The sequence below is a fragment of the Gossypium arboreum genome, chromosome 11 (genome assembly GCF_025698485.1).
Source record: "Gossypium arboreum isolate Shixiya-1 chromosome 11, ASM2569848v2, whole genome shotgun sequence".
In the NCBI taxonomy this organism is placed as follows: domain Eukaryota; kingdom Viridiplantae; phylum Streptophyta; class Magnoliopsida; order Malvales; family Malvaceae; genus Gossypium; species Gossypium arboreum.
In genome coordinates this window covers 28980842-28997255 of record NC_069080.1, presented here as the reverse complement: position 1 = coordinate 28997255, position 16414 = coordinate 28980842, and positions in this window count along the sequence as shown.

Below are 16414 nucleotides of genomic sequence, written 5' to 3'. Positions count from 1 at the left end.
GATGAATTGGTTGCTAAACGAGCTGAATGTGTTTTGAATGTGGATTTAGAGTTTCAAATTGATGACAATGATTGTTTGAGGTTTAGAAGTCGATTGTGTGTTCCAAGAAATTCAGAAATTATTTTGATGATTTTGAGCGAAGCTCATAATAGCCGAATGTCGGTCCATCCTGGTAGCACGAAAATGTAAAATGATCTAAAACATCAGTATTGGTGACATGGTATGAAACGTGATATATCTGACTTTGTATCGAAGTGTATAATTTGCCAACAAGTGAAATCAGAACATTAAGTGCCTTCAGGGTTACTTCAACCGATCATGATACCCGAGTGGAAATGGGATCGAGTTACGATGGATTTTGTGTCTGGGTTACCTTTCTCACCGAGCAAGAAAGATACGATATGGGTTATTGTGGATAGATTGACTAAATCAGCTCATTTCATTCCCGTACATACGGATTTCTCACTTGATAAGTTAGCCGAGTTGTATGTCTCTTTGATTGTCAGATTACACGGGGTACCTGTTTCAATTATGTCAGATAGAGACCCAAGATTTACATCAAGGTTTTAGAAGAAATTACAAGATTCTCTCGGTACCAAACTACATTTTAGCACCGCGTTTCATCCTCAGACGGACGGTCAATCAGAACGAGTAATTCAGATACTCGAGGATATGTTGAGATGTTGCATCCTCGAGTAATTCAGATGCTACATCATAATGTCTTGTAGCTCTCTTGTACACATGATGTGCACTCAGCACCATACAAGTGACCTAGCTACATACTATCTGTATCGTCCAATCTTTCCGAAGGTTCAACCGGGATTTCTCTTTCTTTTCCAACAATTTCTCCAATCAAGTAATTATCCACAAACATATTTCCAATATTATTATAAAATATCATAATACAAGTAATATTGATGTATTACTTACATATAAACTTACACCTCATTTAATATTAGGCAAGAACATTAAATTACACATTGCCTTATTAAAAATCATATGAACTTACAATTCCATAATATCCATAATCATAGAAATCACATTTATGTATGATAATTCAATGCACTTCATGTACCATAGACATATTTTTAAATCAATTCATAAACTTGGCACAATAATCATTTAATTTAACATAATTCAATTAATTCACTAAATTTAACTTTCAAATATAAATTATAGCATTATTGTCAGATTATTATCATACCAACTTACATACTTTCAACACCTCGAAATTATAATAAATATATCAATTTTACATTGAAACATGCATAAATTAATGCTTATTATACATATGAACTTACCTCGATACTAAAACGATCATTTTACCAACTTTCCCAATTTTCGATTTTCTCTCATTCTAGGTTCAAATCTCATTTTCCGGAATCTAAAACATCATATTTTACTTATTTAATTAATGTACTATTCAAAACAGTCCTTAAGTCAAACTTAGAAAAAATTACAATTTTTCCCCTAAACTTTTGCATATTTACACTTTTGCCCCTAGGCTCGGGAATTAAACTTCATCCCTTATTATTATGTTTTATGACATGCTGATCACTTTTCCCTTCTATGGCAACATCAAATTCTCACTCTAACATATACTTATGAGTATTAGGTATTTTTACCGATTAAGCCCTTTTACTCGTTTTCACTCAAAACCAAGTAGCACAAGTTGTCTAACATAATTTAAAACCTCATATTCTATCATAAAAGATCAAAATAAACATATTTCACCTATGGGTATTTTTCCAAATATGAACCCTAGCTTAAATTATTACTAGAATAAGCTTAATCAAATTACCGGGATTTCAAAAACGTAAAGAACTTGAAAAACGGGGATAGAACGGACTTACTATTTAGCTTGGAAAACTTGAAAACCCTAGCCATGGTTTCCCCCATGCTAATTTCGGCTCCATGAAAAAGATGAGTAAATTTTGGCTTTATTTTCCCTTTTTATTTCTTTTAATTACTAAATGACCAAAATGCCCTTCCTTACTAAACTTTCAAAAATTCCATCCATGTCCAATTTTTGTCCATCACTTAGAAATTGGTCAAATTTCTCTTTAAGACCTCCTAATTAATATTTCAAAGCAATTTCATACTAGAAACTTCTAGAATGCAAGTTTTACAACTTATTCAATTTAGTCCCTAACTTCAAATTGAGCACTTTATGCATAGAATTTCTTCACGAAATTTTCACACAATCATGAAATCATATCATAGACCTCAAAATAATCATAAAATAATTATTTTTATCTCAGATTTTGTGGTCTCGAAACCTCTGTTCCAACTAGACCCAATTTTGGGCTATTACACTTTTGGCTATACAATGAAACTTAGTCTTTTTATTGTAATTTTTATAAATTTGACGTTATGGGAGTTTGATTTAGTTAACCCATGTACCAATTTGTAAAATTTTTCAAATTTTAGAAAGTTTCCATGGTTGAGAATTAAATGATTTTGGTGTTAAATTGTTAGAAATGAAGCTTTGTTTAAGAAAATGACTAAATTGTAAAGCTCAAATGATAGTTTTGTACATTAGGGATCAAATTGAATAAAATGAAAAATTGTATTGAAATTTTAGTAAAAATAGAAAATAAAAGGTCTCTAATGAATATATGTGAAATCAGATTTTAATCTGAAGGATTAGATTGAAAGTTATGCTTATCCCAACTTTAGGGACTAAGTTGAAAAATTGCAAAATATGTGTGACTTTGTAATTGATTGTGAATTGTGTTGGAATTTAATATTGTGTATTATTGGACTATTATATGTAGCTAATGATAATGCATGATCATTGAGAGGGAAATGAAATGTGAGAGATGACTACAAGTAACTCGAGCCAGTAAAATTGTTGTATATTTAAACTGTTTTGCATAGTATGATATTGAGGTAAAATGAGAGTGATTATTTGAATTGAATTGTTATGGTTGAGATTGCTTATTAGAATACAGGACTAAATTGAATAGAATATAAAATAGTGTAATTTGATGAAAATATGAAATTGACGTTGAATTGGGCTGAAATATGTTATGTTATATGATAAATTGGTGAATTGGATTTTGAATTGGAGATGATGAAATGTAAATTGTGTTATTTGATGAATTAAATAATTGGTTACCTTCTTAATTATTCGGGCAGAATCGAATATAATTGGTATGCCATAGGATAGATTGAATACAAGCTACTTTGACTATATGTTGAGGAATGTTGGGCACAACTTTTACTTCGGTTACGCCGATGAGCACTGGGCCCAATCTATTTACTTTGGACTTTTCATGTAACACCCATAACCCGTTTCTATTGCTGAAATAGGGTTACAGAGTATTATTGTACATCTTGGAACTTTTCATATCAATTAGCATCCAATTATCAAATAAATTTCATAAAGACATATATGATTCAGAATAAAATAAAACATACATTTATGGCCTTAATTCGAGCCTTCAATGCCCCAGAAATAGATTAGGAAAATTCAGTGAATAAATCGAAACAAATCAAAACATTCAGGGAAAAATTGAAAATCTTCACTATAGTGGTTAAATGGCCGTGTGGCCAACCATGTTACAGGTTTTGAAAATTTCAAAATAAATCCACGCGGCTGTGTCGCAGGCCGTGTAACATCCTGATTTTCGGGTTTTTCGCGATTCTTGATATTTTAAGTAAATTTCTAAAATTTGGTATGTGATGATGGAATTCATAATTTGGGTATGTAAATGGGCTTATGGAAGGCCCATGAGTTGGCCAAAACCCGGTAGAATTTTTAAATTTTGGACTTAGGAGTTAGGGGTTCTGGCTAGGTGCCCTTATATTAAGTTGTGGGTAAAATGTATCACAAAAAGAGCTTTGGTGAAGTGGAAAGGGTGACGCCACTAAGCTCCTAAAAAGGTGGTGTGTGGAGCATAGAGGAGGACCTGGGTTCGATTCCCTGTGTTGGCAAATAAGAGTATTTATTTTTATGTGCAGGAAGGGTAAGTGTTGGAACCTAAGTGGATTCTGTAAGAGGAGAGTTGGATCAAGTCAAATGCATAAATTAAGGAGGGATAAGGGGAGAGATTTTAGGGATTTGAGAGAAGGATAGAGCTTAGCCGTTTGGAAGGGGTTAGAGAGGGGAATTCGGCAGGAGGGTATTAGGTTAGTAATTTCGGCATTAGGGTCTTAGCTGTGCCGTTTTCTCTTCTGTATTAGTTTTCTCTTCTTATTTTCTTCCCTAGCCGAATCTACCATCTTCCCTCTCATCTTTTCTCCCGTTTCTTTTTTCGAAAACAACCCATTATTTTCCTCCACTCATTTATTATTTCCTTCCCTTATCTCTATTTTTGCCGAAGTGCCGGAAAAAGCGAAATCAGTGAAGATAGGGGGTGCCGATTCTTTGTGACCAGCAACCTTTTCTTTCCTTTTCAATAGTTAGCGTTCGATTCCTTTACCTTTTAGGCATCTAGATTCAAGAGGAGAAAGACTGTGGTAAGTGTTCAAACTCTAAACAATTCCTAGTGTAACTTTGGCCAAAAGCCGAAACCCCAAATTTAGGGAGATGGCCGAATATGGGTATAGACTTATGGGGTCTTCTTTTAATATTTTTGTGGTTTATTTAGTGGAGGAGCAGCAAGGTGTAGTGTCGACTTGGAATAGGTTGGATCACCGGAGTGGCTAGACCTAGTCATCAATCGCGACAAAGGTAAGATTTCTAAGGCCATTATGGATGGTGGCCGAATGTGTAAGTGATGATAATAGGAAGTTTTCGATTTGGTTTAATATTAACATGGTCTAATCTATAAGTGGTTGATTATAGGAGAAATCGCATAGGAGATCTCGTCAAGGAATATCGCAAAACAGGTGTGTAACGAACCCTTTTTCATAGCTTAAAGCGATAAAATGCCAAAAAGCCGAAACGCCGAAATTCTGGCATTTCGAGGGTGTGTGAGCAAGCGAACGCTCACTAGTTAGTTAGAATCGATGAGATGATGATTGGGAACAATGGAAACGGTAAGGACGTGATTTTGGCGTTCACGGTAAGTTGGGCCTCGAGGGTTGAATTAGGGTCCAATAGGCTTTCGGGCCCATTTGGGTAAATTTGGTAGAAAATGGGAAATCATTAAATTGCATGATAAGACCGTTAAAACCGTTATGGAATATAGGCTAAATGGGCCTAGATGATGAATCGGCTAAGTAGGGCCCATTAGGGTTTTGGGCCCAATAACTCGTTTCGCTAAAAATAGGCCGTAATCACTGTTTGCACCCATGAATTGTTTGTAATCGTTAATGAACATGGAAACCCTAATTTTGGTAAAATTACAAGATTACCCTTATAATATGAAAATGACTGTTTTGCCCCTAGGTAAAAATGACCATTATACCCCTAGGGTTTATACATGAATTTAATGCATGGGATTTTGATAAACATGGTATGTATGATATGCACATGACATGTATGATATGCACATGATTGAATGACATGCACATGATGTATTTATGAATGCATTGGGTTGGGTTTTATATGGATGGAGGAAGTGCAAAAGGGCTTATGCCCTGATTATTAAAAGGGCTTATGCCCTGCTTATTAAAAGGGCTTATGCCCCGCTTATTAAAAAGGGCTTTGCCCGATTATTAAAAGAGGCTAGGCCTCGGTTATATGATAAAGCAACTATCTTTGCCGTTGGAGAGTTATGGCGGGGTGGGTCGAGTTAATCCCCACATGGTGTCTTTGGTTGGTACGGGTGGAGAGTAGCGGAAGGTGGGTTGAGTAGTCTCCCCAAATGGGTTGCATTCTTCCATTGACATTACATGTGTTATAAAATGGGCCTTTGGGCCTAGCGTTCTGATAAAGGCTTCGCCCAATAATATGAAATATGAAAAGGCTTGACCCGTGTTATGAATTATGCAATATGAAAAGGGCTATGGTCCAAGACATGTTTGAGATTGGTTTTGGGCTTAGACCCAACAGTCGCTATTGTTTTGGGCTCTGAAAGGGCTTGTTGCACACCGAGTTTCCAAACTCACCCTTTCCTTAACCTTGCAGTGAGCCTTGATGTGGGGACTTGGTAGGAGAGGATTGAGTGGCCACGGTGATCGTCTTTGGGCTTTTAAATAAGTGTTGGTTTTCATTTAATTTCCTTTAATTTTTATTTATTTTTGGGTTGTAATAAGGCCAATTTTAACTTTTCTTTTATTTCTTTTCGGGATTATTTTAATTTTAATAACTTTAAAATTGGTTAATAATTATTCAAATGGGCTAGACTTAGGACGTGTTTTCAAAACGATAATTGTTTTTAAAATATCTCTAACGCCACGATTAATTGATTTATCAAAGACGTCCACTTAAACAAATTTAAACTCAGTATAACTAAGTGTGGCTATGGTTGTGGGCATGTCTAAGATTGGATCCAACCAAAGAGCTTGGTACTTAAGCAGCCTTCATGGCTCACCTCCTCTGCCTCGGATACCTACCTGGTGCCTAGCTTCCATACACTTTGTTAACTCAGCAAAATATATGGCTTTTAAAACACTAAAACGAAACGCGGATTTTCAACTCCAATGTGGCACGTTAGATTTGGCCATAACGTCTGGGCCGGGTTTGGGGTGTTACATTTAGTGGTATCAGAGCCTAGGTTGCAACAACTCGGCTGTGGATCGGGTCCAAAAATGTTTTCGAAAACTTAGGCCTAAGAAGGGTATTTTTGGAAATGGTTTCTGAAAAGTTCATTTTAAAGATGTTTTGCGGAGAATATATGTTAAAAAGGTACCAGTTTTTTCTGTTTTAAATCAAGAGTTCAAAATAAAGGGAGTTTTCAAATCAAAGTTTTCAAATTTCTATTTTCGATGATCAAAAACATGGTTTTTAAGTTCTAAATGGATTGGAGAAAGAAGTGGCGCACTGAATCCCCGGCACCAAGTCTGTAAGTATATTTTCTTTACAATATATGATATTATGAATAGTGCTGAGACCCTACTATGATACTTTAGCTAGGGTAGAGCTGTAAATGGTAGGAATGAGACTGTAGTTAGGCTACGATGATACGAAAACAATCCTTGAACTGCTATATCTTCATAAGACATTTTCTTAATAAACAGTGGAACGTTATACTAATTTCATAAAACTCGTAAACATAAAATTCGAAATGAGTACAAGAGGAGCTCGTGGACGAGGTCGCGGACGTGGTCGCGGAAGGGTGCAAGCTGAATCTTCATCCTCAGGGCTTAGGCCAGCTGAGGAGCCATCTGTTCCGTAAGCAACGGAGACTGGGTCTTATGATCGAGCTGCGGGGGATGACGCTTTATCCCAAGCTATGTTAAGGGTTTTAGAAAGAGTGGCTGGAGCTAGTTCTGGGACGGTGAATAGGAGGTCTATATCGGAGTGACTCCGGGCCAACGAAGCAGAAGTATTTAGGGGTGTATCTGGAGTAGCCCCAAATGTGGTAGAATATTGGCTGGAGGTAACAGAACGGATCATGGACGATCTAGACTGCTCAGTGGAGCAAAAGCTGAAAGGAGCTGTGTCGCTGCTACGTAACGAGGTATACTGATGGTGGATCACCGTAAGGGAGAGTACCCCGATTGAGCAAGTAACCTGGGAATTGTTCAAAACTGCTTTTAAAGGGAGGTATGTTGGAGCAAGCTATGTGGATGCTCGTCGGAAGGAATTCTTAAATCTGACTCAAGGTGATAAGACTGTAGCAGAGTATGAGGCAGAATTTTTGAGGCTAAGTCGATATGCTAGTGGCATAGTGGTAACTGAATATGAGCGCAGTGTCCGATTTGAGGATGGTCTCCGCGATGAGCTTAGGATATTGATAGCTCCACAGAGGGAGCGTGGTTTTGCATTGGTAGAAAAGGCTAAGATAGCCGAGGAGGTGAAGCCGATTGAGCGATGCATTGTGAGAAGGATCGACCTAGATTCAAGAGGATTTTAGACCCTCAAGTGCCGCGAATCGAAATGTTAAAAGAGCAAGGATGGAGGAACCAGTCGTCTGGCAAGTGCAAGAATACTTATAGACCGCAGTTTGCGGGGACCGTGGTAAAGTGCATATGGGGAGGCTTTGAAACGAATCGGAGCATGTTTTTGATGTGGGTCTAAGGAGCATAAGTTCAGAGAGTGTCCTCGGAGGACAGCTCAGGAGCTAGCGGCAGAGCAAAGGGATGTCCAACCACGGCGAGGAGGACCACCACCACAGAGGGGTCGTGGGCAAGGTAGAGGTGGTAATGGTAATGGACGAGGACGTGGGGCATCTGGCAGAGGTGCTGGACACATTGAAGCTCGACAATCGGCGTTGGTTTATGCTGCACGACGTCGTGAGGAGGGTGACGCTCCTGATGTTATAACTGGTAGGTTCTTCATTCATAGCATGCCTTACACTGCTTTGATTGATGTAGGTTCTACCCACTCGTATGTTGCTTGTGATGTATCTGGGGCTTTGGATATGCTTCCTGAGAAGACTTTGAGTGGGGTATCAGTGATAAGTCCATTGGGACATTCGGTTAAGGTAGATAAAATTTTTAGGGCAGTACCGTTAGTGACACAAGATAAAATCTTTGAAGGAGATTTGATGGAGCGCCATTTTGGGATTTTGATCTTATCTTGGGAATGGATCGGTTAACTAAGCACAAGACGACGTTGGATTGTGCGGCAAAGAGGATGGTACTAAGAACTGCCGAAGATGAGGAGGTAATGGTCATAGGGGAACGAAGGATTATTTGTCCAATGTTGTTTCGCTTTAAGAGCCGAGAAGTTGATTCGGAAAGGTTGTGAGGCGTGCTTGGCCCTTGTAAGTCAAACGGGACTTAAGGAGATAACGGTAGAGTCGGTTAGGACTATTAAGGAATTTCGGGATGTATTCCTGATAAACTTCCTAGATTACCCCGAACAGAGAAGTCGAGTTTGGAATCGACTTACTACCGAACGACTCTTGTGTCCATTAGCGCTTATAGGATGGCACCAAAGGAGTTGGTAGAATTGAAAGCTCGATTCAAGAGTCATTGGATAGAGGGTTTATAAGACCAAGTGTTTCCCGTGGGAGCACCGTTCTATTCGTAAAGAAGAAAGATGGGACTATGCGAATGTGTATTGACTATCGGCGGTTGAATAAGTGACTATCAAGAACAAGTATCCGTTACCAAGAATCGATGATCCGTTCGACCAATTAAAAGGAGCCTCGGTGTTTTCTAAGATCGACCTTCGATCGTAATATCATCAATTAAGAGTTAAAGAGGGGATATTTATAAGACGGCGTTCAGATCGATCGGTCATTACGAGTTTCGTAATGCCATTTGGGTTGACTAATGCAATCGGTAGCATTCATGGATTTGATGAATCGGGTATTCCAGCCATACTTGGATCGGTTCGTAGTCGTTTTTATTGATGATATCTTGGTGTATTCGGAAACGGAAGAGAAGCATGATGAGCATCTTCGTGTAGTGCTGCAAGTGTTAAGGGAGAAGCAACTTTATGCAAAGTTTAGTAAGTGCAAGTTTTGGCTGAAGGAAGTTACCTTCTTGGGGCATGTTATGTCTGCCGAGGGGATCAAGGTGGACCCTCGAAAGATTGAAGCAATTTTGGAATGGAAGCCACCAAAGTCGGTAACAGAGATTCAAAGTTTTCTGGGGTTGGCAGGTTATTATCGGAGATTCGTGGAAGGATTTTTTGTGTTGGCAGCACCGTTAACGAAACTTATAAGGAAGGGAGCACCTTATGTTTGGACAAATAAGCAGCAAGAGGCTTTTGAGAAGTTGAAGAAGGTTTTGACTAAGCGCCAGCTTTGATTCACCAGAGTCCGGTAAGGATTTCACTTTCGTACAAATGATCGTCACATGTAGGTTTGGGTTGCGTGTTGATGCAAGAGGGTAAAGTGGTCGCGTATGCTTCACGACGCCTTAAGCCACATTAGGTGAACTACCCTACGCATGACTTGGAATTGGCGGTGTAATCTTTGCACTTAAGATATGGAGGCATTACTTGTATGGAGAGAAATGCATTATATATACGGATCACAAGAGTCTTAAGTACTTGCGACTCAAAAGAAGTCAATCTTAGGCGTGAAGGTGGATAAAGTTGTTAAAGGACTATGACTGCTCGATCGAGTATCATCCGTAAGGCGAATGTCGTGGTGATGCGCTAAGTCGAAGGGCTGTGGCGGAATTAAAGGCGATGTTTGCTCGTATAAGTTTGTATGACGACGGAAGTTTATTGGCGGAGTTGCAAGTAAGACCGACTTGGGTAAAATAAATTAAGAAGCAACAGTTGGAGGATGAGGCGTTGGTTTCTCGGTTTCAGCAAGTTGAGAAGGGGGAGAATCCTGACTTTGGGTTAAATAGTGAGGGAGTTCTTTGTTTTCGAGGAAGAATTTGTATGCCGAAAGACTCCGACTTGAGATTGATGATTTTGAAAGAGGCACATAATAGACCTTGTGCTATGCATCCAGGAGGGAGTAAGTTGTATCGCGACTTGCGAGAGCAATATTGGTGGCCTGGGCTTAAGCGAGAAGTGACCGAATTTGTAAGAAGATGTTTGACATGTCAACAAGTGAAGGCCGAGCATCAACTACCTTTAGGATTGTTACAGCCGGTAAAGATACCACTTTGGAAGTGGGGAAGGGTAACTATGGACTTTGTGAGTGGGTTGCCGTTGACACCTTCTAAGAAGGATTCGGTTTGGGTGATTGTGGATAGACTCACGAAATCTGCTCATTTCATACCTGTCTGAACCGATTACTCACTTCAGAAGTTAGCCAGATTGTATGTGGCGAAAATAGTACGGTTGCATGGTATGCCAGTATCGATAATTTCAGACCGAGACCCAAGGTTTACATCTCGATTTTGGCAGAAGTTGCATGAGGCATTGGGAACGCGATTGGATTTCAAGACGGCTTTTCACCCTCGATCGGATGGGCGATCGAGAGGGTTATTCAGATTTTAGAGGATATGTTGAGGGTTGTGCTATTGAGTTTAGAGGCTACTGGAGGACCATTTGCCATTAAGCGGAGTTCGCGATAACAACAGCTTACCAAGCAAGTATTCAGATGGCTCCATATGAGGCACTATATGGGCGAAGGTGTCGTTCGCCTACTTATTGGGCGTAATTAGGGAAAGGCAAATACTTGGACCAGAGTTGGTAGCAGACATCAAGACAAGATTAAGGTGATCGAAGCGGTTAAAGAGGCTATGGATCGACAAAAGTCTTATGCCGATCTGAAGCGTAAGGATATTGAATATGCGGTAGGGACATGGTCTTTTGAAAGTTTCGCCTTGGAAGAAGATTTTGAGATTTGGTAAGAAGGGTAAGTTGAGCCCACGGTTTATTGGGCCTTACCGAATCATCAAGGGATAGGGCGGTGGCTTATCGCCTAGAGTTACCTCCGAATCGGATCGCATTCACGATGTCTTCCATGTGTCCATGCTAAGGCGATATCGTTCGACCCAACTCATATCGTGCCGATTCGCGTAAATTGAGGTACAATGGATTTGACCTTTGAAGAGGAACTCGTGCAAATACTTGATCATGATGTCAAGGTGTTGAGAAGGAGGTCATCCAGTTAGTGAAGGTACTTTGGAGGAACCATGGCAAGGAATAAGCTACAGGGGAGACCAAGAGGCAATGCGTCGTGATACCCTCAACTGTTTGGATCAGGTAAATTTCGAGGCCGAAATTTCTTTAAGGAGGGTAGAGTTGTAACATCCTGATTTTCGGATTTTTCACGATTCTTGATATTTTAAGTAAATTTCTAAAATTTGGTATGTGATGATGGAATTCATAATTTGGGTATGTAAATAGGCTTATGGAAGGCCCATGAGTTGGCCAAAACCCGGTAGAATTTTTAAATTTTGGACTTAGGAATTAGGGGTTCTGGCTAGGTGCCCTTATATTAAGTTGTGGGTAAAATGTATCACAAAAAGAGCTTTGGTGAAGTGGCAAGGGTGACGCCACTAAGCTCCTAAAAAGGTGGCGTGTGGAGCATAGAGGAGGACCTGGGTTCAATTCCCTGTGTTGGCAAATAAGAGTATTTATTTTTATGTGCAGGAAGGGTAAGTGTTGGAACCTAAGTGGATTCTGTAAGAGGAGAGTTGGATCAAGTCAAATGCATAAATTAAGGAGGGATAAGGGAGAGATTTTAGGATTTGAGAGAAGGATGAGCTTAGCCGTTTGGAAGGGGTTAGAGAGGAATTCGGCGGGGAGGGTTTTAGGTTAGTAATTTCGGCATTAGGGTCTTAGGCATGCTGCTTTCTCTTCTGATTAGTTTTCTCTTCTTATTTTCTTCCCTAGCCGAATCTACCATCTTCCCTCTCATCTTTTCTCCCGTTTCTTTTTTCAAAAACAGCCCATTATTTTCCTCCACTCATTTATTATTTCCTTCCCTTATCTCTATTTTTGCCGAAGTGCCGCAAAAAGCCGAAATCAGTGAAGATAGGGGGTGCCAATTCTTTGTGACCAGCAACCTTTTCTTTCCTTTTCAATAGTTGGCGTTCGATTCCTTTACCTTTTAGGCATCCGGATTCAAGAGGAGAAAGACTGTGGTAAGTGTTCAAACTCTAAACAATTCCTAGTGTAACTTTGGCCAAAAGTCGAAACCCCAAATTTAGGGAGATGGCCGAATATGGGTATAGACTTATGGGGTCTTCTTTTAATATTTTTATGGTTTATTTAGTGGAGGATCAGCAAGGTGTAGTGTCGACTTGGAGTAGCTTGGATCACCGGAGTGGCTAGACCTAGTCATCAATCGCGACAAAGGTAAGATTTCTAAGGCCATTATGGATGGTGGCCGAATGTGTAAGTGATGATAATAGGAAGTTTTCGATTCGGTTTAATATTAACATGGTCTAATCTATAAGTGGTTGATTATAGGAGAAATCACATAGGAGATCTCGTCAAGGAATATCGCAAAACAGGTGTGTAACGAACCCTTTTTCATAGCTTAAAGCGATAAAATCTTTGAAAAGATTTAAATGCCAAATTCGGCATTTCGAGGGCGTGTGAGCAAGCAAACGCTCACTAGTTAGTTAGAATCGATGAGATGATGATTGGGAACAATGGAAACGGTAAGGACGTGATTTTGGCGTTCACGGTAAGTTGGGCCTCGAGGGTCAATTAGGGCCCAATAGGCTTTCGGCCCATTTGGGTAAATTTGGTAGAAAATGGGAAATCATTAAATTGCATGATAAGACCGTTAAAACTGTTATGGAATATAGGCTAAATAGGCCTAGATGATGAGAATCGCTAAGTAGGGCCCATTAGGGTTTTGGGCCCAATAACTCGTTTGCTAAAAATGGGCCGTAATCACGCTTTGCACCCATAAATTGTTTGTAAATCATAATGAACATGGAAACCCTAATTTTTGGTAAAATTACAAGATTACCCTTATAATATGAAAATGACCGTTTTGCCCCTAGGTAAAAATGACCATTATACCCCTAGGGTTTATACATGAATTTAATGCATGGGATTTTGATAAACATGGTATGTATGATATGCACATGACATGTATGATATGCATATGATATGAATGACATGCACATGATGTATTTATGAATGCATTGGGTTGGGTTTTATATGGATGGAGGAAGTGCAAAAGGGCTTATGCCCCAGTTATTAAAAGGGCTTATGCCCCAGTTATTAAAAGGGCTTATGCCCCAGTTATTAAAAAAGGGCTTTGCCCCAGTTATTAAAAGGGCTTATGCCCCAGTTATTAAAGGGCTTATGCCCCAGTTATTAAAAAAGGGCTTTGCCCCAGTTATTAAAAGAGGCTAGGCCTCCAGTTATATGATAAAGCAGCTATGCTGCCAGTGGAGAGTTATGGCGGGGTGGGTCGAGTTAATCCCCACATGGTGTGCTGGTTGGTACGGGTGGAGAGTAGCGGAAGGTGGGTTGAGTAGTCTCCCCAAATGGGTTGCATTCTTCTATTGACATTACATGTGTTATAAAAATGGGCCTTTGGGCCACAACGCTTCTGAAGAAAGGCTTCGCCCAAGAATATGAAATATGAAAAGGCTTCGGCCCAGTGTTATGAATTATGAAATATGAAAAGGGCTATGGTCCAGTACATGTTTGAGATTGGTTTTGGGCTTAGACCCAACAGTCGCTATTGTTTTGGGCTCGAAAGGGCTTTTTGCACACCGAGTTTCCAAACTCACCCTTTCCTTAACCTTGCAGTGAGCCTTGATGTGGGGACTTGGGCGGAGAGGATTCAGAGTGGCCACGGTGATCGTCTTTGGGCTTTTAAATAAGTGTTGGTTTTCATTTAATTTCCTTTAATTTTATTTATTTTTGGGTTGTAATAAGGCCAATTTTAACTTTTCTTTTATTTCTTTTCGGATTATTTTAATTTTAATAACTTTAAAATTGGTTAATAATTATTCAAATGGGCTAGACTTAGGACATGTTTTCAAAACGATAATTGTTTTTAAAATATCTCTAACGCCACGATTAATTGATTTATCAAAGACGCCCACTTAAATAAATTTAAACTCAAGATAACTAAGTGTGGCTATGGTTGTGGGCATGTCAGGATTGGATCCAACCAAAGAGCTTGGTACTTAAGCGACCTTCATGGCTCACCTCCTCCCTCGGATACCTACACGGTGCCTAGCTTCCATACACTTTGTTAACTCAAAGAAAATATATGGCTTTTAAAACACTAAAATGAAACGCGGATTTTCAACTCCAATGTGGCACGTCAGATTTGGCCATAACATCTGGGCCGGGTTTGGTGTGTTACAGGCCGTGTGTCAGCCAGTGTGAAACTTGTATCGAACACGTTCAAAGCACATGCTCGAGTGGGTTGCCAGTGTGTGACACACGGCCTTGTGATAGCCCGTGTGTCACACACTGGCAATTGCATAGGTACCTTATCCAATTCATGACACATCATCACAAGACCTCCAATTACATCAAGAGCAACCAAAACATGCCAAAATATATCCACCTAAAATCTAACCAAAACATCATATACAAGTCTCATTATAAGCATTTAACCTTTCACTACACTAACTACCATTTACAAGACATAGCATTTATACCCTTTAACTTATCTCAATCTCATCAAACCATACCCTAACATGACATATACGATTCATACTAAAACAATCATACTTAACTTAGAGTTTAACAAACATACATATAAGGTTACCATTCCACAACATCAAACATATCAAACCACCACAGATAGCTATGAAACATTACAAACATAATCATTTGCCTATTACATGCCATATAAGCCAAGTTGTTTACAAATCTACCAAAGAGTTCCTCAAGATAGTGTGATTCTTCAAGTAGATTCGATCTCCTGATTTCTACAAAACTTATCTATAAGAAATAAGACAAATAACACGAGTAAACTTTTGTAAAGCTTAGTAAGTTCGTCGATTAAACGATAAATCTTTCTGAATTCAAATACAGCAAATCAAATAACAAGATTAAAAAGCAGAGTTCCTGTCACAAGGTTATTATCAGAATTCTTGTCAATCATAGCTCACAACAGGTGAGTATTGCACTGTACAGTAATTCAAATCATATTCCACGTTATCGTTGAGTAAGATCTCATTTCAGGTAATCTAGGGTATCACTCATTCGAGTTAACTTCAAAATTTTTATTGACCCATGATACTGCTCACACAAGCTGTAGAGAATCCGCAACACATGTAGGATCTCAAGCTACTGCTACGGTCTGTATCACCGGTACATAATACCTAGTAAAATAATCACTGACTCTCAGTGCTGCTCACACAAGTTGTAGAGAATCCGCAACACATGCAGGATGTCAAGCCATCACTACAGTTTGTATCACCGGCTCAAAGCCTGATAGAGGATATTGGCACAAGGCCTGATAGATAACATCGGCACAAGCCTGATAGATAAACATCGACACAAAGCCTGATATTTAGTTACATCTCGTACTTAATAAATTCATTTATTAATTATTCTCTAATCATTCAATAGATAAACACAATATTGGATCTAATTAAAATAAAACTTGTAATATGTAATAATCATTATAAACATAAAAATAATTGTACGAACTTACTAGACTGATTCGTAGTAACGACACAAAATATCTCAATTAGTGATCAGCGTTATATCAATTCATTATTTCCATTTTCAATTACAAACATCAATATTAATCCAACATTATACAATTAGGTTCATATAATACATTTATCAAGGTGCTAAAGTTAAATCCAATAAACTTACCAGACTAATCTCCAGCAACAACAAGGTACAAAGGTTATTCAGTAATTATCTCTTTTCCTTGGTTTTCCACTCGTTCAGAATCTAAAATAATAATTCCATTCAATTCCCTAATTCTAATAGAAAAATTAATTCATTTTATGAAATTAAGTTATTTTTTACATTTTTATGAAATTTCCCATTATTTCACTTTTATGTAATTTAGTCCTTAAGCTCAAAACTTACATTTTAGCCAATTTAACT